Source organism: Pristiophorus japonicus, chromosome 10 (assembly GCF_044704955.1).
Source record: "Pristiophorus japonicus isolate sPriJap1 chromosome 10, sPriJap1.hap1, whole genome shotgun sequence".
Classification (NCBI taxonomy): domain Eukaryota; kingdom Metazoa; phylum Chordata; class Chondrichthyes; family Pristiophoridae; genus Pristiophorus; species Pristiophorus japonicus.
The window spans coordinates 112205671-112233636 of record NC_091986.1 but is presented as its reverse complement, the minus strand read 5'-3'; the positions used below and the strand labels follow the sequence as shown (position 1 = coordinate 112233636).

The window sequence follows — 27966 nt, the reverse complement described above, 5'->3', positions numbered from 1 at the left end:
AACGAGGTGTAAGAGGGCAACCAGTGCCGCAAGCTTACATATTCTATAGTTTGAATTGTAAGTGTAATGATTGATTAAAATTGGATGTGATGTCTTGCACTTATTCCGGTGTTTACAGCGTACATCTTTAGGTAAAGAATGATTATTATCATAATAATCATATTACATCTGTCAGTTATGTGTTGTATCAGTCTCTGTGACAGCAATGATCTCACGCAATGATCTCATGCCATGTCTTGCTGGTGTTACCTTTTACAGAAGAAGCTTTCGAAGTATAGGGCTGAGCAGAGGCCAAAGGGTGGCGGGTCACCAGTGTCATCAAGCTCACCGACATCGAGGAGGGGGTGCTGGCACTAGTGGCGAGCCACCCCCGGTCGACCACGCATGCAGCAGCAGAACCTGATGTGATGCCACGTGAGTAAAGTATACACCACTGAGTGATGTAAAATCGATAGATGCCACATCCACTCATATCCGACCAATAATATTTGATAGATGATTGATAAATGTGTTATATAAGTAATGATGGCCTCATGAGAATCATGGCAATGCAGAATTTGGTGATGGTCATGAAATGTGATGTCTGTGATGATTTTGATAGCGATGGTGCTTTTGTTGTGCATGTGCTGTGTGTCGAGCTGGACTCATCTAGTGACCCTAGCACCCCCTTCTCCTGTAATAACCTCATTTATGTTTTGTAGCTCAGCCAGCATCTCGGCCCCATGCAACACCACCAAGCCCAGAAGGAGTGGGTGCGGGGCCGGAGTCACCGGATGATCGTGCATCTGGTACTGACGAGCCCCGATTCTCGTCCGTGGATCTGCAGGGTACCTTCTCCACGGATGAGAGTGCGGACTTCGAGGAACCTGCATCACCAAGCTCCATAATGCAGTTGACATCCATGACATCTAGTGCTCCCATGGCCATTCCCTCCTCCACTGTGGATGTACCGGACCCAAGCACCTTGCCGCAGGGCACCCGAGGTGTCTCCAGGACGCGCCGAGCACGTGGAGGTTGGATCAGCGCAGCAGGTCTGCTCCACAAGCGGCAGATCTGAGCGGGAACATGGTACATTTGTCCAGGAGGAGTGTTGACATAGGTCAGCAGATCCTACAGACAATGGGGGGCATATCCCAACAGATGGCCAGCACATCCGCCACCATGAGCGAGTACGTGCCGCGGATGGCGGAGGCCCTGGAGGTGATAGCCAGGAACATTGGGGGCAGAGGCCGCCCAGTGGTCCCGGAGCACGGCACTGGACCCCAAGGTGCGGCACCCCCATTGCCAACGACACATGAGAGCCAGGAGGAAGATCAGGACTGTCCTCTCCCGTATCCGTCTAACCAGCGGTTCTGCCATCATCCCCCCCAGTGAAGCAGCGCCTGAGGAGCTCCTCGGCCAAATAGCTTGGAGTCAGGAGGGGAAGGGGAAGGGGTAGAGGTGGGGAGGAGAAGCGAGGAGGAAAGGAAAATGAGGTGCATGGCCGCAGGTGTTGTCTTGGTCACAGTATTTTTATGTTGTTGCTGCTATTTTGTTGGGAGATTTGGGAAAAGGGGGGACGGGTCTACCTTGTTGGTTTGCATTTGTGTTCTATGTTTATGAAGTGTTGTTGGAAATGTTAAACATTTAATGAATTATATAAATGTTATAAATTTGTTGTGGGATGGGGTGGGGGTGGGGTGGGCTAGGGTGTTTTTTACAGTTATAATTATGATTTTATACAAATGTTCTCATTAAATGTTTTTTATTCAACATAACTTTGTTGCGCATTGTCTCAGATAGCTGCACCATTACACACTGTTGATTCCTTAACATGAAAGGGGATAATTCAACATCACTTGAATCAATTTAAACTTTAACTGTCACCAAGGTAATGCACACCACTCATGTATGAGCTGCAGACACAGCAGTGTTGCAGCTTTGTAAATACGACCAACATTACTTCAAGCAAAGTGCTCATTTATGAGCTGCTGACGTAAGAGTCTTACAGCATTGTAGCCACCATGGGCCCTTTCCTGTGGTCTAGAAGGGGGAGGAGGCATGGTTTCATCATCAGCCTGTCTGTCTGGCCCGAGGTCAGCATCCACCTCCTCGTCCTCCTCTTCCTCTTTCTGCTGAGGTGGACCATCAGTCCCTTCTGGCAATTCTTGTCCCCTCCTGATAGCCAAATTGTGCAGCATGCAGCACACCACCACGAATTGAGCTACCTGCTAAGGTTGGTATTGTAACTCGCCTCCTGAGTGGTCCAGGCATCTACTCCAGTGGTATTTTCGACGATATTGCGTGTTGCTCTGTGGCTCCCATTATATCATTTCTCGGCTTCTGTGTGGGATTTACACAGGGGGGGGTCATCAGCCAGGTGGCGAGGCCAAATTCTTTGTCACCAAGCATCCAGCATTGACCTGGCTGACTGGTAAACATATCAGATACAGTGCTCTCACGCAGGATGTGACCATCATGGATGCTGCCCAGAAATTTTGCATTTCTTGCCATTATAATTTGCTGGTGGTCGACAACGAGTTGCACATTAAGGGAATGGAATCCCTTTCAGTTCTGAAAAGCCTCGACATCCTGAAAATGTGCCTGCATGGTGATGTGCATACAGTCTCTTGCTCCCTGCACCTTGGGGAAGTTTGCAATCCTGGAGAATCCTAGAGCCCTCTCAGTCTGTGCCTCCCTGGTCATAGGGAAGCTGAGAAAGTCAATCCTGCATGCGTAAAGGGCTTCGGTGACCTGTCAAATGCAGCAATGTGTGGCATGCTGAGATAGAGCTCAAATGTCGCCAGCTCAAGCCTGAAAGGAACCCAATGATTAGAAGGCAATTGCCGCGGTGATCTTGACCTCAACGGACAGTGCGGTCCTGATGGTGCTGGCAGGCTGCACATCTCCCCTGATGAGCTGGCATATCTCTTTCCGGAAGCACAGTCTCCTAAGGCACGTGTTATCGGACAAGTTCAGATAAGACTGCTTCTCCCTGTAAGCGCGTTGGGTGTAAGGTCTCGTCCTCCTCAGCAGTCTGATTGATTGGGCACAAAATGCTATTGAATATACCTTACATAAGAACATTAGAAATAGGAACAGGAGTAGGCCATATGGCCCCTTGAGCCTGCTCCGCCATTCAATAGGAATCATGGCTGACCTTCTGCCATCTCTAGTCTGCAGCATGTGCGTAGTCATCAAGACAGGCTGAGAAAATCCAGGCCCCATTCCAATAGCTATCAGTATTACACCGATTGTTCACAAACAATAAATGTCCTCACTAAGACACCTAAAGTAAATCCCAATCGTCCACAGTATGAAAAGATGTTCACATCACCTTAAAAGACCTGCAAAGTACATCAAAACTCCCCAGAAGTTGAAGCAGCCTTTTTATAGGAACTGACCTCCGATTTACAAAATGGCATCCATACCGCTGGGTTTAGTTCAGGTAAGAGCAACTTTTTCTCAGCGGATTTTTCGGCAAGCGTTATTTTCGGCACTTTGTGGATGAGGTGCCAAAAGTAACGCTCGGCGATATTACGGGCATTAGTTTCGCCCATTCTGATCTTTACGCTGAAAAAAAGTGGGCAGGCGGTATTATTATTTCTCAGCGTTAAGTACATGCCGAAAGTAACGCTGGCCGATAAGTGAGCAATACATGGGTGTTAGTTTCCATTTTGTTGCTAAATGGGCAATATCTGGGCGTTATCCCTAATCTCAGTGTTAAAATAGATGTTAAGTGGGTGGTATCGATGCAAAAAAAGTGGAAAGTCTAGCCCCATATCTTTTGTTATGTATAACGATGCAAGTTACGTATGATGATTGTTTGTTATAATTACTTCTTCATTAAGGAGGGAGAAGTGTAATATATATAGCTCCACCAGGTGGACTACTGTGGCATTGCAGCCATTGCTATTTACAACAATAAAGAGGAAGTCACCTGACTAGGGTTCCTGAAGTTATCAGCCATCTTACAGCCAGTGTGTGTTTGTGATGTCGTATTGAAAACATAACATTTGCATCATTGATCAATCCCCTCTTCCATTTCCCCAAACCGGTGTGACTGTTGTCAGCTTGTTTATACAAATCCTTCCAACTTTCATCCCTATTGTTCAACTCGTAGAATTGTCGGAACATTTCTTTGAACAGTTTCTCATACAATTTTTCCGTTACAGCTGGGCACCACCGGTGTAGCCATACGTTCGGTAAATTAAGGATGACAGGTGCTACCTCGTAATGCACATCATGGTACAACACTTTCCTGGTTGGAATCAGCACCAACCCATTCCTAGGTCCAGATGTCATTATGGGGCACTTATCCTCTATATCCCGTGTTTTTGAAGCTGACGGAAGGGGCTTCCTTTTATGTGCTACTAACTCGGTAGCATTGACTGTGTTTGGAGGATCTGGGACCACACACGAATCAAAACTCTGAGTCCAACCTATTCCAGACCCGGAATCTTGCCATTGCCATTTAAAAGCGATAGTACACCCCTTTCTGGCATTTATGTTCCGATCCACCCACACACAAAATAAACCCCTTGTTCCTCCTTCCACCACTTATCCCAACATAATTTCACTCCCCATTTGTCCCCACAATCCATCTGTATGAATCGTTCCCCAATCTTTCCCAATCCGTGGATTCATTACCCTTTGCCTTATCTGTCTTCCATAGCCACCGCCACCATCCCACAATGATACTTCGCCAGCATTCTAGGCACACTCGCCTTCCATCGGTCACCAGTACCCTTTTGGTGGTGATATTTAATTTGGGGCAGGGCACTGATGCTTCACCGAATTTGTAACCAGTGTGATGGGAATATTTAGTGGGATTTGACCCCAACCATCCCGGCCACTTTCCCTGATGGAATATGTAGCTATCCCATCAGTGCCCCTTGTTCTATGGCCCTGTGTTATGGTGGGCCCAGTTCCTCCCATATACCCGTAAGTAAACAACATTTCTATGTTGCCTTGTTCAATTTGTCCTGATCTGATCAGGATTACCAACAAGCTCAGCCGCAGAGCGTAATTCATCCTGTGTCCTCCGTTTATTTCGCCTTTGCAAATAAAAGAAAAGAAAAATAACATCGCTCTGTGAGAGGTTTTCCCTCCACAGGTCAAACCTAGTTTACTATACATGCTGTGATTGCTACAATTACCGCATCTCTTTTTCCTTTCTATCCTTAAATATTTGATACATTTCCCTTCCCGAGTGTTTGAGCAGCAACTCATATCAATTTAGATAAGTCAATTTTAATTTCACAGAACCTTATGTCCAGCCTTTGTGATTTAACCTTACTGGAGTTCACACAGCACTGTCCCATCAGAGTTCAAGTTCGGTAACACCTTGAGGTCATTTCCATATTAAAGGTCCCCTCTCGGTAATCAACACTCCTGCTTAAAAGAAAAAGAACATCCATTGTGGCTTTCCTGCCAGCCCAATGGGTTAATTCATCAATTCTGATCCCCTTTCTGATACTGAGGGAAAACATCCACTCAAATTCGAAACATAACATTTTCTTAAAATTTTAAAAATGCTCAAAATATTTATATTCAACTCTGCAAAAGATGTTGCTTTCTGAAGTCTTGTGCAGAGAGTTACCTTCCTTTTTTCCGTATTTTAAAAGTTGCATTACATTCTATATTCTACGCATAACAATAGCTCACACATTACAATGATTCTGTCCTCCACGCATAATTCACACAAAGAAAATAAACATCCACATGCTCTTTTTATACAGACAGGCTTTAGCAACTTCTATGTTTTATTTCTCTAGGCATGAAAGTTAAAAGCTTAAGTGTCGGGTTCACCTTCTTAGATTCCTAGAAAGTGCAATTTCAACTCTTAAACAAATGGTTTACTGCCGTAAACACAATGCTTCCCTGCCATGCTTTGTACTCCTTTTTCGATCCCGCAGGTTCCTTCTGCCCACCTTGTTTCACCTTTTTCTGCACCATCTTACTGTCAGTTTTCAAATTTCTAAAACTGCTTTTGCAGTTACTGAGGAGGATTTGCTTCAAGTCCACATCTCCCAACTCTGGGTGACCTCTCCTCTTCACCTCATCTATAGCCCTATCCACTGCCCTAATCGTCAGTTCTAAGAATTTCACCTCCTCCTGTCCACTTTGGGCTGTCTTGGGGGTTGCCTTAAACCCTGCCTCCCCCAACAACTTCAGTAGCTCATCCAGTAGTGGCCCCTGGTCCTCTGCACATTCTGAGAATATACTGGATCAATTGGCTAGGTTGACTAAAATGTTTTAAAGCATCAGCTATAAACTGATGGAAAATCGAAGGACTGTTATGATACCCTTGCAGGAGGCATGTCCCGTATACTGTTGCTCCTTGAATGCAACGGCAAATATTTACTGATCCTCCCGTCTTACTGGGATAGACTAGAACCCATTAGCTATGTCCAGTACAGTGAACGTTATTGCCACCGCAGGAATATTCCCTATTAGAACGGCTACTGCTGCTACTATGGGCACCCATGCTGGAATACCTTTATTAAGAACCCGATAGTCTACCGCGGCTCTCCATGACTGATCGGGCTTCTTAACTGGCCATAGGGATGAATTCACGTGGGTCGCTATCGGTCTCAGTATCCATTGTTCCGCCAGTGAGCTCAATGCAGTTTCCAATTCCTTCTCTGCCTCCCGGGGAAAACTATACTGTTTCTGAGGTCGCGACATTGGATCGCCATGCACCTTCACCTCTACCCCCGTTACCCTACCACATTCATGTCAGTGAGTGGCGAACACTGCGAGATTATTTTTCGGATACACCCGATACTTTTCCGACGTGCTACGGACCAATTTTTTTTTTTTTAAATTCGTAGCCAATCGTTCCAATTCTTTGTCAAATCACAAACGCCAGAGGTCACCTTGCACCTGTCAAGGATCACTCTGCGCCAATGCTCTTAGCCAAAAGGCCTAGAGCCACTGCACCGTTCCTGGAAGTACTGCAATACCAGGTTCGTGCCATGGAGGTGGATGGGTCAGGTCCCCCACACACCTCCGTGGAGGTGGATGGATCAACCCTCCCCACCCACCTCCTGTTTCCAAAAATGCAAGCATATACCTTCCTGACCAGGGAGGAACCACCATGAGGTCATGGTGGCTGGTCAGAAACGGTACTACACTTGATCTTAGCCAAAAGGCCAGGTCATAGCTTCCCTACGGTTTCATAGTACAGGCGGTCTTTCACCTTTTCCGCCTTGGGGATAACTAAAACTTCCTCAGGTTTATCCGACCCAACTGCCTCCCCATAGACAGTGGTTCTTACATCCACTGTCACATAGTGGGCCAGCATAACATCTGCTCCGAAGATCCCTGCGTCGGGTTGATCCCATTGAATCAATACACATTCCCACTTAATGACAAGGTGTCCTAACCCTATAGACAAAGGTTTTCATACTGCCCCTGTCTGCTCATTCCCTGTGAAACCCATTAATTTAAACGGGACCCTGCTTGACCATGGAGAAGCGATCGGTTTTGGTGAGTGATCCACCGTACTGAAAGCTCTGGTGTCCACTAGATACTTTCCCCAAGTGGCCTCTACCTTGATCTTTACACAGGTCTGCCCCACTCATCGTAGGTGAGCAGGCACAGGTATTTGGGCTGGGCACGTCCTAGTCGTGGGGGAAGTGGGGGTGCACTGGGCTTTTCACTGCATATGGCAGCGTCCAGCTTTCACTGATCCTTGCCCATAACCTGACGTAATGTGGCCACTAGATGTTCCAATGGGTCAATGGGTCTTCTATCCTCTCTCTCTCTCTGCTACTACCCATGGGTTTGACCGAGATGGAACCCTGTGTCCTGGTTTTTCCTTTCTTGGGAACTTGCACTCCTTGCTCCAGTGTCCCGTTCTCCCACAACTAAAGCAAGCCTGGGATCTGTTCACATTATCCCCCTCCTGCTTCCATTCTTTTCTACCATCCACGCTTCCCTTCATCTTGTGCACTTTTCCTTTTTGTCTATTCTCCTCCCTCCGGTCGGATTTAAAAGACAGAGTCAGTTTCCTTAACATGCCTGGCACTGTATTATTAACATCCTCGGGGTCAAACCAGGATTCTGCCCTAGCCCAAATCCATGACTAACTATTAGCCACTAGAGCCCTCAACCAATGATTCCTGGGAGCCCCTAACAACTGTGTTCGGGCTAGATTTCCCTTCATCGCCTTCAGATACACGGGCCATAACCTGTCTGTAAATGCATCTGGAGCTTTGCCAGCCAGCTGTCAGGTCTGCTCGACCTGCAAGAATGGGCTGCCTTGGCTACATCCCAGCGCCATTAAAATTTCGTCCTTTACACCATCCAAAGTACCCCCTCCTAATTTAGTGGATGCTGACAAACCTTGGTACAGCTTCCCATCTAGGGAGAACAGTATCATCTTTCTCAGGTCAAAATTATTGATCCACCCTACCTGCTCCACATTGACAAAATGAACAGAGGCATCTCCTCCATGCTACAGTTTCTGCCAGCATTTACTGCAACTGAAGGGATGTATATGGGAGCACATAATCACTCGGAAATGGCCCCTGACCACTGCCTTGTGGGGGTGGAATGGACTTTTGCTGTCGGCGGCACATTGGTCCTAGTGGTCCCGGTGCTTCAGGAGCCGGCCGACCCTCACTATACTGGGTCCCATCATCAGGCTCCTTTTCCTTCTCCTCATCCCAGTTTACCCCAAGTTCCCCTGGTACCATGAGGCCAGCCATACCCCTGGTCCTGGATAATGCTAGGGTTAACTTACGGATTTTTTCATTGTTGGTTAAAGAGGAGATTAACGCAGTGGTAAGGAACAACATTAGCTTGGATGTGTAAGGGAGCTTGGGGTGTGGGTTCGAATCCACACGCCCCTGAGCTTCTGTACATGCGATTTATGAGGATGGGTGAGTAACGAGGCACCAGACACAGTGGGTAAGAGTGCAAAATGGCTAATGTTGTTTATTTAGAATAGTAAACACAAAGATAGAGGGCATACGAAGAGGTCGTAAATAGGAGTAATGGCACAATCTCACTCAACAACATGAAAAATTCTTGCAAAAGGGAAGGGGAAGATAAGAGGTTGAAACATTCCACCCACACACAACCACACCTCCCACTTCCACCCTTCTTACCAATTCCTAACCTAAATTGAGTCTGTGAGGGGGTTTGGGCAAACTCACAATCCTATCAACTCCGGGGTTCTGGGGGCACTTATTTCAGCTCGGGGTCCCTCTGGGGTGGGTTTTACGTTGTTGGTCAGTTCGGTTTTCTTCGTCGATGTTGCGTCGGTTTCTTCTATTTGCCTCTCGGTTGGCTCCGAAGCAAAAAGCTGCTGGAGTTAAGCACACCTTCCCCAGAGCGAGGGCCCTGTGAAGAGCTGACTCAACTCCCCTTTAACTCAACTCAACCATAACAAAAACTGACTCCCACCTTCTTAACTCAACTCTACAACTCAATGCAAAAGCTGACTCCAACCTCCAACCTCCTACTCCCAAAAACCTCCAGCCTCCAAAAAAACAAAAAAACTTTCCTCGTGTGTTTTTGCAGCTTTTCTTATAGTCCGTTTATCTTCGCGCCAAAACTGCATGCCATTGTCTTGGAGTCTTCCTTGAATACAAATGGGGTGTGAATGGCACTTCGATGTATATCGATCTGTCTGGAATGGGAGATTAGCCACATCTCCTGTATCCTGTCGCTCGCTGATGGGGTGAATGAAGATGATTGTTCGCTATCTCGACGAGGTGCCACTCTGTCTGGGCTGGCCAAAATGATTGCATCAGACCTGTGGGCCTTTGTTTAATTATTCAAACTGATACTCTTTGTGTTGCCTTGTGTATTACTGGGGAGATTTTGCCTGGACATGTTGCCTCTTCTGTAAGGGTTTTACACGAAAAGCTGGAGAAATATCCTTTTAAAATATAAAGTTGCCTTGTATCCATTCTCCTGTAAGAACCGAATGTACACTCTTCCCCTTCACGGGAGCTGGCTCATCCCCCGTCCGGTTCCGTGCCCCTGCAGCACTGTTTATTACTGTACAGGGTGGCCAGAGTCCCATCATCCTCCGCGGTTTACAGGCTGTTGGCTGCAGTTGGTCATTTTAAACATGGCATCTTCCCATTCTCTCTGCCACATGTCTCCGTGGCTGGTTTTGACAACCTTACAGTCCCCCATTAAAACACTGTCTCGGGGTGTTTTCAAAATGTGAAGCAAAACCTTTTCCCTCTCACAGAGACAATCTTCCCCAAATCTAACCTAAACCCACGATAAAACATTAAACCACACCAATGGTATTCATATATTTGGAATCAATACAATACTGAAAATGTAAAAATGCTTCTCAACCAATACCCTTCACCAAAATCAGAATAGTACATAGTATCACACATCATAGTATTACAGATAGGGAGGTATGGACCTGTTACAAGGTACAGACTTTTCTTTACAGTGCAATACATTTGGCTTGTACAATCGGTCCCGTACTACTGCAAAGACTTTGCTAGCCCTCCCTTTTCGTTTGGCCTTTGACTTGGCCTCCCACATAGCTTTCTCAATTTTTAAATGACGGCCCTTTCTCCTAAGCTGGCAGCAGATCACCAGCAAATCGGCTATGATGATCAGCTGTGCCACTACCAGGGCGTGAGAGAGGATGCGGTCCCAGGCCGGGACCTCTACGTCCAACCCCCAATCCCACCAGGGCCTTGAATTTAAGTTAGCTATCTGGGCTCCCAATTTTACTCTTTTTTTGTTGTAGGGTGAAATAATGTGTCTGGGATTTTTGTGCTGCTTTGAACAGATCTGTCAAGTGCTCTGGTAAAAATGGAATGTGGTATCCGAAACATGCTACATAATTGTCCATGCTATTAATCATTGATGCCCCGGTGTTGAAACCGGTAAAAACATCATTCCAGATCCCTCTTCTGTGTCTTTTCGGTTTGACATTGTCTTTGGGTTGTAGATGGTGCAGCAAAGTCTTATTCAAATAGTCAAAATCGAGCTCGTAGAATGTCCGGAACATTTTTTGAAGGAGAGCCTGGTAGAGGCATTCTGTCTCTTTTGGGCACCACTCAGGTGGGTGCACCTCGGTAAGGTTTAGGATGACGGAGGCCATGGCATAGTGGACCCCCTGGTATGGCAGCTTGTCCGTGGGAACCAAAACCAAACCATTCTCTGGTCCCTAGGTGGTGGTGGGGCATCTGTCCGTGTCAGTTGGTTCGGTCGGGGCTGTGGGCAGGGGCTTTCTGGGGTGTGTGCTTAACTCGGTGGCGTGGATGGAGCTGGGATGGCTTACTATGCATGCGACCATGCTCCGGTCCCATCCCATCCTCTCCCCTTCATCCCGCCACCGTCGGGAGAACGCTATGGAGATGCCTGCCGGGCATATCTTCTCTGATCCCCACATGCACACACATACTCCTAACTCCGCCTCCCACCATTTATCGCAACACATACTCACTCCCCCCTGGGTGCCCGTGATGGTCCGGTAGGTGCTGTTGTCCAGTCTCTCCCAATCTGCTGTCGGGTTTCCCATGTCCTTGCTCAACTTCCTGAGCCACCACCACCTTCCCACCGGGATGTGCCCCTTACAGGTCAGGCGAACCCTCTTCCCAACAACTACCCTAATTCGGGATGCGGTCACCTCAATGCTGGGGCAAGAGACTGATGCTTCCCCATACGTGACCCCGGGGTGGCTGGAGTATCTAGTGGAATTGGACCCTAACCACCCTGGCCACCTTTCCCTGTGGTGACAGTCGGTGCCTGCCCTCCCTGAGCATCCAAAAATAATGGCTTCTTCAGTCTCTCCCCGGTAGCCGATGCCCATTCTGATGTAGGTGCACAGGAGCAGGATTTTCCTCATCTCTGGTTCCTCTTCTCAAAGACAAAACCTCATTTGGTTCAAAAACCCTGAGCCTTCTGGCTCATCCCTCCCCCATTTTACACTCTGTCTACACCTCACAGTACCCCTGCACGGGTTTAAACTGTGTGTGCCTATCGGTCTGACCGCAAACCGCAATGTTACTGTGGAAGTAATCCCCCTTCCTGTGCATCCCAAATCTGTGGGTAGTTTGTACCTGTGAAGCAACTCACTGCTCCTTGTGGTGAGATTGCTGGGACTGCAGTAGTGGGCTGGGGGCCTGGGCTTCCCGCTGGGATTATCCCTCTGGGCTGCCCTTTCCCACGAGGTTTTGCCTTGTTGGGGTTAAACAGTTTACATTGATTAATGTGAAACCATTTAACCCGGCGGGGCATCTTGACCGCGTATACCATACCTTGTCGACAATGCCCCATGTATAGTGGCTCAAAGAATCCCACCGTGGCAAAGTTGCAGACCATGACCTGGTTCCCCACCTGCCACTCGTGGTGTTTCCTCGGTTCCAGCAGCAATCGGTCAGTCTGATGCTGCTTCCCCATGTGCTCCAACAGACTCTTGGTAAAGCGGTCCCTATTCCCCTCGATTACCTGAGCTTCCGACAAGACCGGGGCAAGTACATGGGTGGGGGTTCGCATGGCTCTTCCAGTCATGAGCTTGTATGGGGAATCCTCCGTGCTTTTCGACTGGCTGGCCCGGATCCCCATCAAAACCAGGGGCAACCTCTCCACCCACCTCTGCGGGGAATCCCCAGTCTCCTTCCTGAGTTTTTATTTCAAGGTCCTATTCATATGCTTCACTAGCCCCGAGGACTGGGGGTTGTAGGCGATGTGCCACTTCCCCTCAATCCCCAGCACTTTAAGGGTTCCCTGCATGACCTGTCCCGTGAACTGGCTCCCCCGGTCGGACTCCACGTACTGTGGAAGTCCTCACTTGGAGAACACCTCCCTAACCAATATCCTGGCGGTCCCCGCTGCTCTGGCTGTTCGGCAAGGGAAGGCTTCAACCCACTTTGTTAAAGTGTCCACCAAAACCAGGCAGTACCGGTACCCTCCCTTAGCCACAGGTAGGGGCCCTATGTAATCGATTTGTATCAATTGCCATGGTCCCTCTACCCTCCTTGCATGTCCTAGGGACACCTTTCTTTTCTGGGGATCTGGACTATTGGTTGCACAGACAAGACAGCTCACGCAAAATTCACGAGTGTCTTCCCGGAGCTGGGGCCACCACCCGATCTGTTCCACCCATTGCCAGGTGACCTCCGGTCTGGGGTGTCCAGCTCCAGGGCCTGCGTGGGCCAGCTGAAGCAACTCCCTCTGGTGCTGCTGGAGCACTATCCACTGCTCTCCTTTAAACAACATCTTCTCCCTAACATGGATGCCTGTGTCTCTGTACGGTCCTTCGACCTTTTCTCCCGCAGTCAGCTTGTCCATGACGGACTTGAGGACGGGATCTCGCGCCTGTATCTGCTGGAGGTCCGGGGCCAAAGCCACCCCTGCACTCCCTTGTGTCCCCTGTCTGCCCCGGATAGCTGCTATGGGGCCTGCCTCGAGCGGGTTCTACTTGGTTCCCGTTCGGGCTCCCTCTTTGGCTAGTTGATCTGCCTTTTGGTTCACTGCAGCCCTGGGCTCATGTTTGTAATGGGCCTTTACTTTGTGAATGCAAATGTCTGCCCCGGTCCCCACATGCCTGCATGATGTGCTGCAGTAAGGGTTTTATGGCCAGGGGCTTACTGTCTGCAGATGTATACCCGCGACGGGACCAGATGGCTAGGTACACCGTGCAGGCATTGCAGGTGAACATACTATCTGAACAGATTGTATAGGGCCATGGGAATTCGTCGGGGTGGGTGACTACATACATGACTGCCGACAGTTCAGCATGCTGGGCGCTCATGGTGCTTGGGAGCTTTATGGCCCTGGCAATGCCTGCCTGGGGATCATAAATCCCGCACCCTGTGAGCCTTTCCCCCGCCACCACTGTGCTGGACCCATCAACATAGATCTCCCAGCCATGGGGGTGGATCCCGGCTCGTAGCCCTATGTCCATGTCCCAGACCCCCTCAACGGAGCAACGGTGGGCTTTCCCGGGGTACAGCATGTTGGCTGCCAGTCGGGGCTCACACATCCCTTTTACTCCCAAATCCATCTGTAAGAGCAGGAGGGTCCAGCGAGCAATGCGTGCGCTGCTCACTGTCCCATCCTTAATTCTCCCATCCAGCAGCATCTGAGTGGGGGTGTGATGAGTGAGGAGGGTGATTAGGGACACTCCTGTAAACACCTGCGACCGCTTCACAGCCCAGTGGATGGCCAGCAGATGCCTTTCACAGTTTGAGTAACCTCTCTCAACCTCAGTGAGGACCCTGGAGGAGTAGACCACCGGCCTCAGCTGGCCGTGCCGCTGTTGCATCAGCACAGCACTAAGCTATCCCTGCTGGCTGCTACCTCCAGGAAATATTCCTCTCCTTCATCTACCGCTCCCAGGGCCAGAGCTTTCTGCAGGTCTCCCTCGAGGCGGGTAATCGCTGCATCACAGTCCTCATCCCACTCCCACTCCACGCCTTTGCGCAGGAGCCGGAGTAGAGGGGCTGCAATGGCTGCGTAATCCTCAATGAAGTCCCTGCAGTAACCGGTCAGACCCAGGAACGACCTCACCCCTGTAACTGTAGTCAGAGCCAGTAACTCCTGAACTGCCCTTCTCTTAGCCTCATCAATGGCTCGCTCACCTGCCCGCACAGTCAGCCCCAGGAATTTTACCTCTGTCTGGCCGATCTGTGCTTCCTTAGGGTTTACTTTAAAACCCTCCTCGTGCAGCAGTCCCAACATCTCTGCCAGCAGGGGACCGTGCTCTTCCTCCGAATCGGAGAATAGCAGCAGGTCGTCCACAAACTGGTCTAGCTGTCTGGGTCTGCTGAACTCTTTCAGGCAGTTGGCCATACACTGATGAAAAATGCTCAGACTGTTGTGGAAGTCCTGGGGAAGACAGTTCCAGGTATACTGCTGTCCTTTGAATGTAAAGGCGAATTTGTACTGGTCCTCCTGCCGCAGCGGGATGGACCTGAACCCATTCGAGATGTCCAGCACCGTAAAGACGGCTGCGGACGTGGGGATGGCTGTGACTAGGTCGGTTACGGCTGCCACTGTGGGCGCGCAGGCAGGGATACTTTTATTGAGGACTCGGTAGTCCACCGTGGCCCTCCAACAATTGTCCGTTTTCCTAACCGGCCAAAGTGGAGAGTTCACATGTGTGGCTATTGGTCTCAACACTCCCTGTCTGACTAGAGATCCCAATGCGACCTCGAGTTCTGCCTCAGCCTCCCTGGGAAAATTATACTGCTTCTGGGGCTCAAGGTGATTGGTAGAAAAACTAAAGCCGAGATAAGGAAAAACTTTTTTTATGCAGCGAGTGTTTAGGATCCGGGATTCACTTTCTGAAAGGGTGGTGGAGGCAGATTCAATTGTGGCTTTCAAAAAGGAATTGGATAAGTACCTTAAGGAAAATAATTTGCAGGGCTACGGGGAAAGGGCAGGGGAGTGGAACAAGCTTGAAGTGTTGTAGAGAGCTGGTACAGGTTTGATGGGCTGAATGGCCTCCTTCAGGGCTGTAACCATCTTATGATTCTAAAACAAAATAATAAATACTCTACATGCACATAAATACAAAAAATAAAATCAGGATGGAAATAGGGCCACGAAAGAGTGGACAGGATAAAATTACAGGCAGAGACAGTGAAATGGCAGAAATATTAAATAATTATTTTGCTAACACATTTATCGGGGAGATGGGTCAGGTGGATAGGACATCAGATGAGATTAGAAATGATATAGGCACATCTAACTTAAAGAGGAGAAATATTAAATAAACTAATCAAATCAAGAGGATAAAACCCCTAGTCCAGATGGATTGCACCTGCATATTTTAAAATAATCTAGGGAAGAGATAGCAGGTGCACTATTGCATGTATTTCATTCAAATATAATTAGTTCGAAAAAGATGTAGGGCCAGAGTACTGGCGGATAGCTAACGTTGTACAGCTATTTAGGAAGGAAGATGGAACATGTCTGGGGAACTATAGACCAGTCAGCTAAATAATGGTGGTAGGAAAGATAATGAAATCCCTACTAAAAGAGAAAATAAAAAAACCTATAGAAAGCAAAAAGTGTAATATCTCCAAGTTTGCAGATGACACTAAACTGGGTGGCGGTGTGAGCTGTGAGGAGGACGCTAAGAGGCTGCAGGGTGACTTGGACAGGTTAGGTGAGTGGGCAAACGCATGGCAGATGCAGTATAATGTGGATAAATGTGAGGTTATCCATTTTGGGGGCAAAACCATGAAGGCAGAATATTATCTGAATGGCGGCAGATTAGGAAAAGGGGAGGTGCAACGAGACCTGGGTGTCATGGTACATCAGTCATTGAAAGTTGGCATGCAGGTACAGCAGGCGGTGAAGAAGGCAAATGGTATGTTGGCATTCATAGCTAGGGAATTTGAGTATAGGAGCAGATAGGTCTTACTGCAGTTGTACAGGGCCTTGGTGAGGCCTCACCTGGAATATTGTGTTCAGTTTTGGTCTCCTAATCTGAGGAAGGATGTTCTTGCTATTGAGGGTGTGCAGTGAAGGTTCACCAGACTGATTTGTGGGATGGCTGGACTGACATGAGGAGAGACTGGATCGACTGGGCCTTTATTTACTGGAGTTTAGAAGGATGAGGGGATCTCAAAGAAACGTATAAAATTCTAACGGGACTGGACAGGTTAGATGCAGGAAGAATGTTCCCGATGATGGGGAAGTCCAGAATCAGGGGACGCAGTCTTAGGATAAGGGGTAAGCCATTTAGGACTGAGATGAGGAGAAACTTCTTCACTGAGTTGTTAACCTGTGGAATTCCCTACCGCAGAGAGTTGATGCCAGTTCATTGGATATATTCAAGAAGGAGTTAGATATAGCCCTTACGGCTAAAGGGATCAAGGGGTATGGAGAGAAAGCAGAAAAGGGGTACTGAGGTGAATGATCAGCCATGATCTTATTGATTGGTGGTGCAGGCTCGAAGGGCCGAATGGCCTACTCCTGCACCTATTTTCTATGTTAGACATGGGGTCCCCATCTACTCTGACCTCGACCCCATTTACCTGTCCACAGTCGTGCTTTTGCCTGGCAAATGCCGCCAGGTTGGCCCACACAAAAGCCTGATAGATCATCGGGGTGCCGTCTACCAGAGCGACGAGGTCATATCCTTCCTTCAGCTTTACAATGCAGAGGAAACCCTTCCCCTGCTTCCCCTGGATGACTGCTGTACCTTCCCCCTCCCTGGTGTCAGCTGTGCCCCACAGACAGTGGTTCCTTAGGTCGACCAGAATTTTCTGGCCGCTGAGGAAATCTGCCCCTAGGATGCCTTTACCCACTCCCTCCCACGGCAGAAGGACACACTTCCACATGGTGTGGAGGGTGCCTATGTGTATCTGCAGTGGTTTGGAGAAGAAGCCCTCGCGTTCTTCTCCAGTGAAGCTGGTTAGGCAGTACGGATCCCACTGGATAGGGGTGAGGTGGTCGGGTCATCTACATGAACCAGGGTGCACGAGGCTCCTGTGTCCAACAGATACTCCCTCCAGATCCCCTCAACCCCCATCATGACACATGGTCTGCTCCACGCATCATAGGTGACCGGGCAGAGGTACACTGGTTCCTCGGGGTCATTGGGGGGTGTCGGTCTGGGCCTGAGGGACTTCTCCCCCGGTCACGGCTGCGACCTTCCCAGTCTGGGTAAAGAGTGCCTGCAGAGCCGCGAGGAGACCCTCGAGTGGGGAGGCAGGGCTGGGCACAGCTGGCTTGGGAGGGCTTGCGGCCGCAGGGACTGGGGCTGAGGTTGGGGCCTGTGGACCTCTCTTATCCTGCCTCGGAGCCCGGCATTCCCTCCTCATGTGCCCTGTCTTCCCGCACCCGTAGCAAACCACCTCTCTGCCTGCCTGCCAATTCCCTTCTTGCCTCCACTCTCTCTTATCAAAGCCGGGGTGGATCTCACACACCTTCCCCTTGGTGGGTTTCTCCCCCCCCAATTCTGCCATTGTGAAAAAAGAGGGTCAGCTGCCTCAGCACCGTCTCCTCTGTGGCTTGGCGGTCTCTGAAATCGAACCACAGGTTGGCCTGGGCGCGCAACTCAGGTAGGCTGTTTGCTGGCAGTGCACGCATCCAGCGACCACGTCGGTTTGCATCCAACTGGGTTCGGTCCAAATTCCCCCACTGGCTTCCTCATACACTGGCCACAGTCGATCAGCGAACATCTGGGGGGTCTCCCCGGATCTCTGGACAGTGGCCTGTACCCGGTTGAACGGACAGCCGTCGATCAACCCCATGGCCTCCAGGATATCCTCCTGGAGAGCGGCCATGGTTTGTTCCGTTCGGTCTCATCGCAGTCATTTATGTCTCCTACCTGTTCTGCTTCCATAAAGTGGACAGAGGGGTCTCCTTTTCGGGTAAGTTTATTCACATGGGCCACCATCTGCTGCAGCTGGATCGCACTGTGGGGAAGCACGTATTGGTTCTGTAGGGGACCCTCAGCTTGACCCACTGCGGGTGGTCCGAATCTACTCTGCCTGATGGGGCACATTGGGGCTGGTCCCGGAGGTTTAGATTCCAGCATTTCACCCTGCCTCTCTTCCAGGATCCCCAATGGGGCTGTGGGAGAGGGCCTGCAGGATTCTTCCTCCCTATCCTCCTCCCCACAGCCTGTTTTACTCTGCTCCCCCTTCCGCACCTCGGCTGGGCTGATAAGGCACACCACACCTTTACTGGGTGCCTTGCTTTCAGCCCAGCCAAGGGCTTTTGCCTCAGCTAGGGCCAGAGCATTGGTGTCGGGCCGGGTGGGGATTTGAGTCTCGGGCACTTCCAGAGCTTTTGATCCGGCTAGAACAAGGGCTGCTTTGGCTTCAGTCAGAGCCAGGGTGAGCCGATCAATTTGTTCCTGAAAGGAACGATGATCCGCCTCTGCCCTGCTGTGGCACGCCTGAAGCGCAGCCTCTAGCTGGAGACTCTTATCCTCTCCCAACCTTCCCTGTTTCTGAGCCTGGGCAAGTTCCTCCTGCAGTCCCCTGACGTAACCTTTTGCCTCAGTTATCTGGGACTGAAGGAACTCCCTGTGGTTGCTATAGCTTTCTCCATCTCTCCCTTGTTCCTGCCTCTCCCACTTTAAATCCTGATCCAGCTTTTCCCTTTCTATCCTGGTCTTTACTAGCTCCTCTCTCTGCTCAGCTAACTCTGTCTGCACGACGTCTACCTGCCTGTCCAAGACCTGTATTTGCTTCCAAAAGCAAATCAGCCACACTGCCTTTTCCGCTGATCTTTTATGATCTTTACTCTGGGTCCACCTGGCTGCTGCATCCTCGGGCCGTTCAGTCCTCAGCAGCGCCTGCACCCACTTCCTTGAGCAGTTTATCCTTGCTGTTACATACCTAGCAATCCTACCCTCCATTTTATACTCCTCTCCACCAAGACTGACCGTCTCTTCACCCTCACTCAACGCACGTCCCTTCGTGGTCGCCATTGTAAGGGGAGCTTGGGGTGTGGGTTCGAATCCACACTCCCCTGAGGTTCTGCACATGCGATTTATGTGGATGAGTGAGTAACGACGCACCAGACACAGTGGATAAGAGTGCAAAATGGCTAATGTTGTTATTTAGAATAGTAAACACAAAGATAGAGGGCATAGGAAAAGGTCGTAAATTGGAGTAATGGCACAATCTCACTCAACAACAGGAAACATTCTCGCAACAGGGAAGGGGAAGATAAGAGGTTGAAACATTCCACTCACACACAACCACACCTCCCACTTCCACCCTTCTTACCAATTCCTATCCTAAACTGAGTCTGTGAGGGGCTTTGGGCTATACTCACAATATCATCAACTCCGGGGTTCTGGGGGCACTTATTCCAGCTCAGGGTCCCTCTGGGGTGGGTTTTACGTTGTTGGTCAGTTCGGTTTTCTTCGTCGATGTTGTGTCAGTTTCTTCTATTTGCCTCTCGGTTGGCTCCGAAGCAAAAAGCTGCTGGAGTTAAGCACACCTTCCCCAGAGCGAGGGCCCTGTGAAGAGCTGACTCAACTCCCCTTTAACTCAACTCAACCATAACAAAAACTGACTCCCACTTTCTTAACTCAACTCTACAAATCAATGCAGAAGCTGACTCCAACCTCCAACCTCCAACCCCCAAAAACCTCCAGCCTCCAAAAAAACAAAAAACTTTCCTTGTGTGTTTTTGCAACTTTTCTTATAGTCCGTTCATCTTCGCGCCAAAACTGCATGTCATTGTCTTGGGTCTTCCTTGAATACAAATGGGGTGTGAATGGCAGTTCGATGTGTATCGATCTATCTGGAATGGGAGATTAGCCACATCTCCTGTATCCTGTCGCTCGCTGATGGGGTGAATGAAGATGATTGTTTGCTATCTCGACGAGGTGCCACTCTGTCTGGGCTGGCCAAAATGATTGCATCAGACCTGTGGGCCTTTGTTTAATTATTCAAACTGATACCCTTTGTGTTGCCTTGTGTACTACTGGGGAGATTTTGCCTGGACATGTTGCCTCTTCTGTGAGGGTTTTACACGAAAAGCTGGAGAAATATTCTTTTAAAATATAAAGTTGCCTTGTATCCATTTTCCTGGAAGAACCAAATGTACACTCTTCCCCCTAATGGTAGCTGGCTCATCCCCCATCCGGTTCCGTGCCCCTGCAACACTGTCTGTTACTGTACAGCTGGCCAGAGTCCCATCATCCTCCACGGTTTACAGGCTGTTGGCTGCAGTTGGTCATTTTAAACATGGCACCTTCCCATTCTCCCTGCCACATGTCTCCGTGGTTGGTTTTGCAGAACCTTACAGTTGATGTGGAATCTGTCTGGGTGGACCTGCGGAACACCAAAGGGCAGAAAATGCTAGTGAGAGTTGTGGACAGACCACCAAACAGTAGTAGTGAGGTTGGGGATGGCATCAAACAGGAAATTAGGGATGCGTGCAATAAAGGTACAGCAGTTATCATGGGTGACTTTAATCCACATATAGATTGGGCTAACCAAACTGGTAGCAATACAGTGGAGTAGGATTTCCTGCAGTGTATAAGGGATGGTTTTCTAGACCAATATGTTGAGGAACCAACTAGAGAGCTGGCCATCCTAGACTGGGTGTTGTATAATGAGAGAGGATTAATTAGCAATCTTGTTGTGCGAGACCCCTTGGGGAAGAATGACCATAATATGGTAACATTCTTTATTAAGATGGAGAGTGACACAGTTAATTCAGAGACTAGGGTCCTGAACTTAAAGAAAAGTAACTTTGATGGTATGAGACGTGAATTGGCTAGGATAAACTGGCGAATAATACTTAAAGGGTTGACGGTGGATAGGCAATGGCAGACAGTTAAAGATCACATGGATGAACCTCAACAATTGTACATCCCTGTCTGGCATAAAAATAAAAGGGGAAGGTGGCTCAACCATGGCTAACAAGGGAAATTAGGGATAGTGTTAAAACCAAGGAAGAGGCATATAAATTGGCCAGAAAAAGCAGCAAACCTAAGGACTGGGAGACATTAAGAATTCAGCAGAGGAGGACAACGGGTTTAATTAGGAGGGCGAAAATAGAGCATGGGAATAAGCTTGCAGGGAACATAAAAACTGACTGCAAAAGCTTCGATATATTTGTGAAGAGAAAAAGATTAGTGAAGACAAATGTAAGTCTCTTGCAGTCAGAACCAGGTGAATTTATAATAGGGAACAAAGAAATAGCAGACCAATTGAACAAATACTTTGGTTCTGTCTTCATTAAGAAGACACAAATAACCTTCCAGAAATACTAGGGGACCAAGGCTCTCGCGGGAAGGAGGAACTGAAGGAAATCCTTATTAGTCAGGAAATTGTGTTCGGGAAATTGATGGAATTGAAGGCCGATAAATCCCCAGGGCCCTATTGTCTGTATCCCAGAGTACTTAAGGAAGTGGCCCTAGAAATAGTGGATGCATTGGTCGTCATTTTCCAACATTCTATAGACTCTGGATCAGTTCCTATGGATTGGAGGGTAGCTAATGTAAAAAAGGAGGGAGAGAGAAAACAGGGATTTATAGGCCGGATAGCCTGACATCGGTCGTGGGGAAAATGTTGGAATCAATTCTTAAAGATGTAATAGTAGCGTATTTGGAAAGCAGTGACAGGATCGATCCAAGTCAGCATGGATTTATGAATTGGAAATTATGCTTGACAAATCTTCTAGAATTTTTTGAGGATGTAACTAGTAGAGTGGACAAGGGAGAACCAGTGGATATGGTGTATTTGGAATTTCAAAAGGCTTTTGACAAGGTCCCACAAAAAAGATTAGTGTGCAACAGTAAAGCACATTGTATTGGGGGTAAAGTATTGACATGGATAGAGAACTGGTTGGCAGACAGGAAACAAAGAGTAGGAATAAATGGGTCCTTTTCAGAATGGCAGGCAGTGACTAATGGCAAGTGCTGGGACACCAGCTATTTACAATATACATTAATGATTTAGATGAAGGAATTGAATGTAATATCTCCAAGTTTGCAGATGACACTAAGCTGGGTGGCAGTGTGAGCTGTGAGGAGGATGCTAAGAGGCTGCAGGGTGACTTGTACAGGTTAGGTGAGTGGGCAAGTGCATGGCAGATGCAGTATAATGTGGATAAGTGTGAGATTATCCACTTTGGTGGCAATAACAGGAAGGCAAAATATTATCTGAATGGTGACAGATTAGGAAAAGGGAAGGTACAACGAGACCTGGGTGTCATGGTACATCAGTCACTGAAAGTTGGCATGCAACAGCAGGCGGTGAAGAAGGCAAATGGCATGTTGGTTTTCACAGCGAGAGGATTTGAGTATCGGAGCAGGGAGGTCTTGCTGCAGTTGTACAGGGCCTTGATGAGGCCACAACTTGAATATTGTGTACAGTTTTGGTCTCCTAATCTGAGGATGGACATTCTTGTTATTGAGGGAGTGCAGCGAAGGTTCACCAGACTGATTCCCAGGATGGCAGGACTGACATATGAAGAAAGATTGGATCTACTAGGCTTATATTCACTGGAATTTGGAAGAATGAGAGGGGCTCTCATAGAAACATATTAAATTCTGACGGGATTGGACAGGTTCGATGCAGGAAGAATGTTCCCGATGTTGGGGAAGTCCAGAACCAGGGTTCACAGTCTAAGGATAAGGGGTTAACCATTTAGGACCGAGATGAGGAAAAACTTCTTCACTCAGAGAATTGTGAACCTGTGGAATTCTCTGTCACAGAAAGTTCATTAGATATATTCAAAAGGGAGTAGATGCTGTCCTTATGGCAAAAGGGATCAAGGGGTATGGAGAGAAAACAGGAATGGGGTACTGAAGTTGCATGATCAGCCATGATCACATTGAATGGTGGTGCAGGCTCGAAGGGCTGAATGGCCTACTCCTGCACCTATTTTCTATGTTTCTATGTTTCTATTACAGGGCCCGTAATCGGCCTCTTCATGTACCATGTTTTTGGCTACCCTGTATGCCACCTTTATATCTTTTAACTGATCCTCAGCTTTGTCAGCTCTCTTTGAGTTCCTATTTCCTTCCTCACGCTGAGCCTGACACTGCCTTCTACTTTCAGTGGCCTGACATTGCAGGTACTCTGTCATGTTTCTAGCCATTTCTTCCTGCACTTTCCTCTCATGCCTTTCAATGCTCAAATCTGCGACCAACTGTTTTACTACGGCTTCTCTCTCTCCTGCCCGAGCTTCTGATTCCTGTTTCTCCTTTTCTAAATGCTCAACTTGCTCCATGACTATCTGAATTTGTTTCTTCATACATATTAACCAAACCGCCTTTTCCTTTGATTTTGTGTGTATGCTAATCTCTGTCCACTCTACCGCTTTCTCATATGGACTGTCAGAGTGTAACATTTCTAGCACCCAGTGTTCAGACATGTTTACTTTTTCAAATACATACGACGATATCCTATCCTCCATTGCAAGTTTCTTGCCCTTATCCCTGTCCATAATTATTGTTCTATACATTGAACATCCCTTCATGGTCACCAATCTTTAACGGTTATTAAATCCCCTGTTACACAGCTCTTGACATCAGGTTTTATAAGAACAGAATTACACACGGCACAGGGTTTTAGCTCAACCAAGAATCATATGTTTTTATTGAGCATACACACAACTACCTCCCTAGTGTAAATCACTATGATCTATGTGGGACTAACCAACCAAAATACAAACCCCTGAGAAAAGTTAATTTACATTGGCACAACTTGACAAAGTTAAACCCGTTCACGATTTGGCTGTTACATATAAAGTTACCCAGACCCAAACACAAAGCCCTTCCATGATTTGGCTGGAACATAAAATACAATCACCAAATCCTCGGCTGACTGTAGGCCCTTTCCTTGGTTGGTTGCAGCTTGTGTCCCGAAGACTGGCTGGCTTCTGTTGTTGTTCCTGTACTGCTTCTACACTGCTGTGCTCTGTTGCTGCATGCCTTCGAAAGTGGATCTTCTTTATAGCAAAAACCAACTTGCAAGCTTGGAACAGCTTGAACACTGCGGCTGCATTAAATGTGAACTCTTGATAGCTAATTGTTCCCCATCTGGAATCATTGCTCATGATTGTTATGAGGTCCTTTACAAGGTTGGTTTTCCATTAGTATTCATATCCGCGTGGCTCAGGGTCCAGTCCGTGGTCTAGGCCGACACTGATACCAGCTTTCTGGAGCCACAGTCTAGGGTACGTTCTTTAAACAATGTAACCCCTTAAGGTAAATGAATATATAAATGTTGCTGTATCTTTTCAGGCAGGAAACCATTGAAGGTGGGAATGTCTCTCTTCGGCTGCCATTGTCTGGTGATTTATGTCAATGGCAGATATCCTGTCCTTCATGTGTCTGATAGTTTGGATATAAGGTAAGAATTAACCCTTTCCTGCACAGCTCTTTTTGCAGGCTGTAATGTAGTTCTGAGCTTTTATATTCAATTGTCCAATTTTTGTCGTTGCTGGGGGAGAAATGGATCCTGTACATTGCAGGATGACCTCGAGCAGCTCTGGACCTAGCTGGCCCGGCTGTAGAATGCACCACCTCAGCATGGTGGGTGTAGAAATGTTTTAATTCTGAGAGAGAACAGCAGGGTCTTTCTCCACGGAACTACTGCCACTCCGCCATGCCTCAGCATTCCAAGCCATCAGTTGGAGCACGAATTGCTGGACTACTGCGACATCCTGCAAATCTTTTTCAACACTTGTTGAATCCAGTGATGAGGGCAGCAAGCTGAGACTGCAGGAACATAGAAACATAGAAAATAGGTGCAGGAGTAGGCCATTCAGCCCTTCTAGCCTGCACCGCCATTCAATGAGTTCATGGCTGAACATGAAACTTCAGTACCCCCTTCCTGCTTTCTCGCCATAACCCTTGATCCCCCGAGTAGTAAGGACTTCATCTAACTCCCTTTTGAATATATTTAGTGAATTGGCCTCAACTACTTTCTGTGGTAGAGAATTCCACAGGTTCACCACTCTCTGGGTGAAGAAGTTTCTCCTCATCTCGGTCCTAAAGGCTTACCCCTTATCCTCAGACTGTGACCCCTGGTTCTGGACTTCCCCAACATTGGGAACATTCTTCCTGCATCTAACCTGTCTAAACCCGTCAGAATTTTAAACGTTTCTATGAGGTCCCCTCTCATTCTTCTGAACTCCAGTGAATACAAGCCCAGTTGATCCAGTCTTTCTTGATAGGTCAGTCCCGCCATCCCGGGAATCAGTCTGGTGAATCTTCGCTGCACTCCCTCAATAGCAAGAATGTCCTTCCTCAAGTTAGGAGACCAAAACTGTATACAATACTCCAGGTGTGGCCTCACCAAGGCCCTGTACAACTGTAGCAACACCTCCCTGCCCCTGTATTCAAATCCCCTCGCAATGAAGGCCAACATGCCATTTGCTTTCTTAACCACCTGCTGTACCTGCATGCTAACCTTCAATGACTGATGTACCATGACACCCAGGTCTCGTTGCACCTTCCCTTTTCCTAATCTGTCACCATTCAGATAATAGTCTGTCTCTCTGTTTTTACCACCAAAGTGGATAACCTCACATTTATCCACATTATACTTCATCTGCCATGCATTTGCCCACTCACCTAACCTATCCAAGTCACTCTGCAGCCTAATAGCATCCTCCTCGCAGCTCACACTGCCACCCAACTTAGTGTCATCCGCAAATTTGGAGATACTGCATTTAATCCCCTCGTCTAAATCATTAATGTACAATGTAAACAGCTGGGGCCCCAGCACAGAACCTTGCGGCACCCCACTAGTCACTGCCTGCCATTCTGAAAAGTACCCGTTTACTCCTACTCTTTGCTTCCTGTCTGACAACCAGTTCTCAATCCACGTCAGCACATTACCCCCAATCCCATGTGCTTTAACTTTGCACATTAATCTCTTGTGTGGGACCTTGTCGAAAGCCTTCTGAAAGTCCAAATATACCACATCAACTGGTTCTCCTTTGTCCACTTTACTGGAAACATCCTCAAAAAATTCCAGAAGATTTGTCAAGCATGATTTCCCTTTCACAAATCCATGCTGACTTGGACCTATCATGTCACCATTTTCCAGATTCACTGCTATGACATCCTTAATATTTGATTCCATCATTTTACCCACTACTGAGGTCAGGCTGACCAGTCTATAATTCCCTGTTTTCTCTCTCCCTCCTTTTTTAAAAAGTGGGGTTACATTGGCTACCCTCCACTCCATAGGAACTGATCCAGAGTCAATGGAATGTTGGAAAATGACTGTCAAAGCATCCGCTATTTCCAAGGCCACCTCCTTAAGTACTCTGGGATGCAGTCCATCAGGCCCTGGGGATTTATCGGCCTTCAATCCCATCAATTTCCCCAACACAATTTCCCGACTAATAAAGATTTCCCTCAGTTCCCCCTCCTTACTAGACCCTCTGACCCCTTTTATATCCGGAAGGTTGTTGCAGGGTGGTTGCACGGTGGCCAAGACTGGGAATTAAACATACAGGGGTATCTGACGATTCAGAAAGATAGACAAGAAGGGAAAGGAGGTGTGCTAACTCTGTTAATAAAGGATGATATCAGGGCAGTTGTGAGGGATGATATTGGCTCGAATGAACAAAATGATGAATCATTCTGGGTGGAGATTAGAGATAGTAAGGGGAAAAAGTCACTGGTGGAAGTAGTATATAGGCCCCCAAATAATAACTTCACGGTGGGGCAGGCAATAATCAAGGGAATAATGGATGCATGTGAAAAAGGAACGGCAGTAATCATGGGGGTTTTTAACCTACATATCGATTGGTTAAATCAATGGGGTAGCCTGGAGGAAGAATTCATAGAATGCATATGGAATTGTTTCTTAGAACAGTATGTTACAGAACCTACAATGGAGCAAGCTATCTTATATCTGGTCCTGTGTAATGAGACAGGAATAATAAAAGATCTCCTAGTAAAAGATCCTCTCGGAATGAGTGATCACAGTATGGTTGAATTTGTAATACGGATTGAGGGTGAGGAAGTAGTGTCTCAAACGAGCGTACTATGCTTAAACAAAGGGGACTACAGTGGGATGAGGGCAGAGTTGGCTAAAGTAGACTGGAAACATAGACTAAACGGTGGCACAATTGAGGAACAGTGGAGGACTTTTAAGGAGCTCTTTCATAGTGCTCAACAAAAATATATTCCAGTGAAAAAGAAGGGCGGTAAGAGAAGGGATAACCATCCGTGGATAACCAAGGAAATAAAGGAGAGTATCAAATTAAAAACCAATGCGTATAAGGTGGCCAAGGTTAGTGGGAAAATAGAAGATTGGGAAAATTCTAAACGACAGCAAAGAATGACTGAGAAAGCAATAAAGAAAGGAAAGATAGATTACGAAGGTAAACTTGCGCAAAACATAAAAACGGATAGTAAAAGCTTTCACAGATATATAAAACGGAAAAGAGTGACTAAAATAAATGTTGGTCCCTTAGAAGATGAGAAGGGGGATTTAATAATGGGAAATGTGGAAATGGCTGAGAACTTAAACAATTATTTTGCTTCGGTCTTCACAATGGAAGACAGAAAAACCATGCCAAAAATTGCTGGTC

The 27966-nt window shown here is 47.7% G+C and overlaps 1 pseudogene; it reads right to left on the bottom strand.

Moving 5' to 3' along the window:
- Window positions 1–6913: 6913 nt before the first annotated feature.
- On the bottom strand, window positions 6914–7147 carry LOC139275370 (U2 spliceosomal RNA; annotated as a pseudogene).
- Between the last annotated feature and the right edge of the window lie 20819 nt (window positions 7148–27966).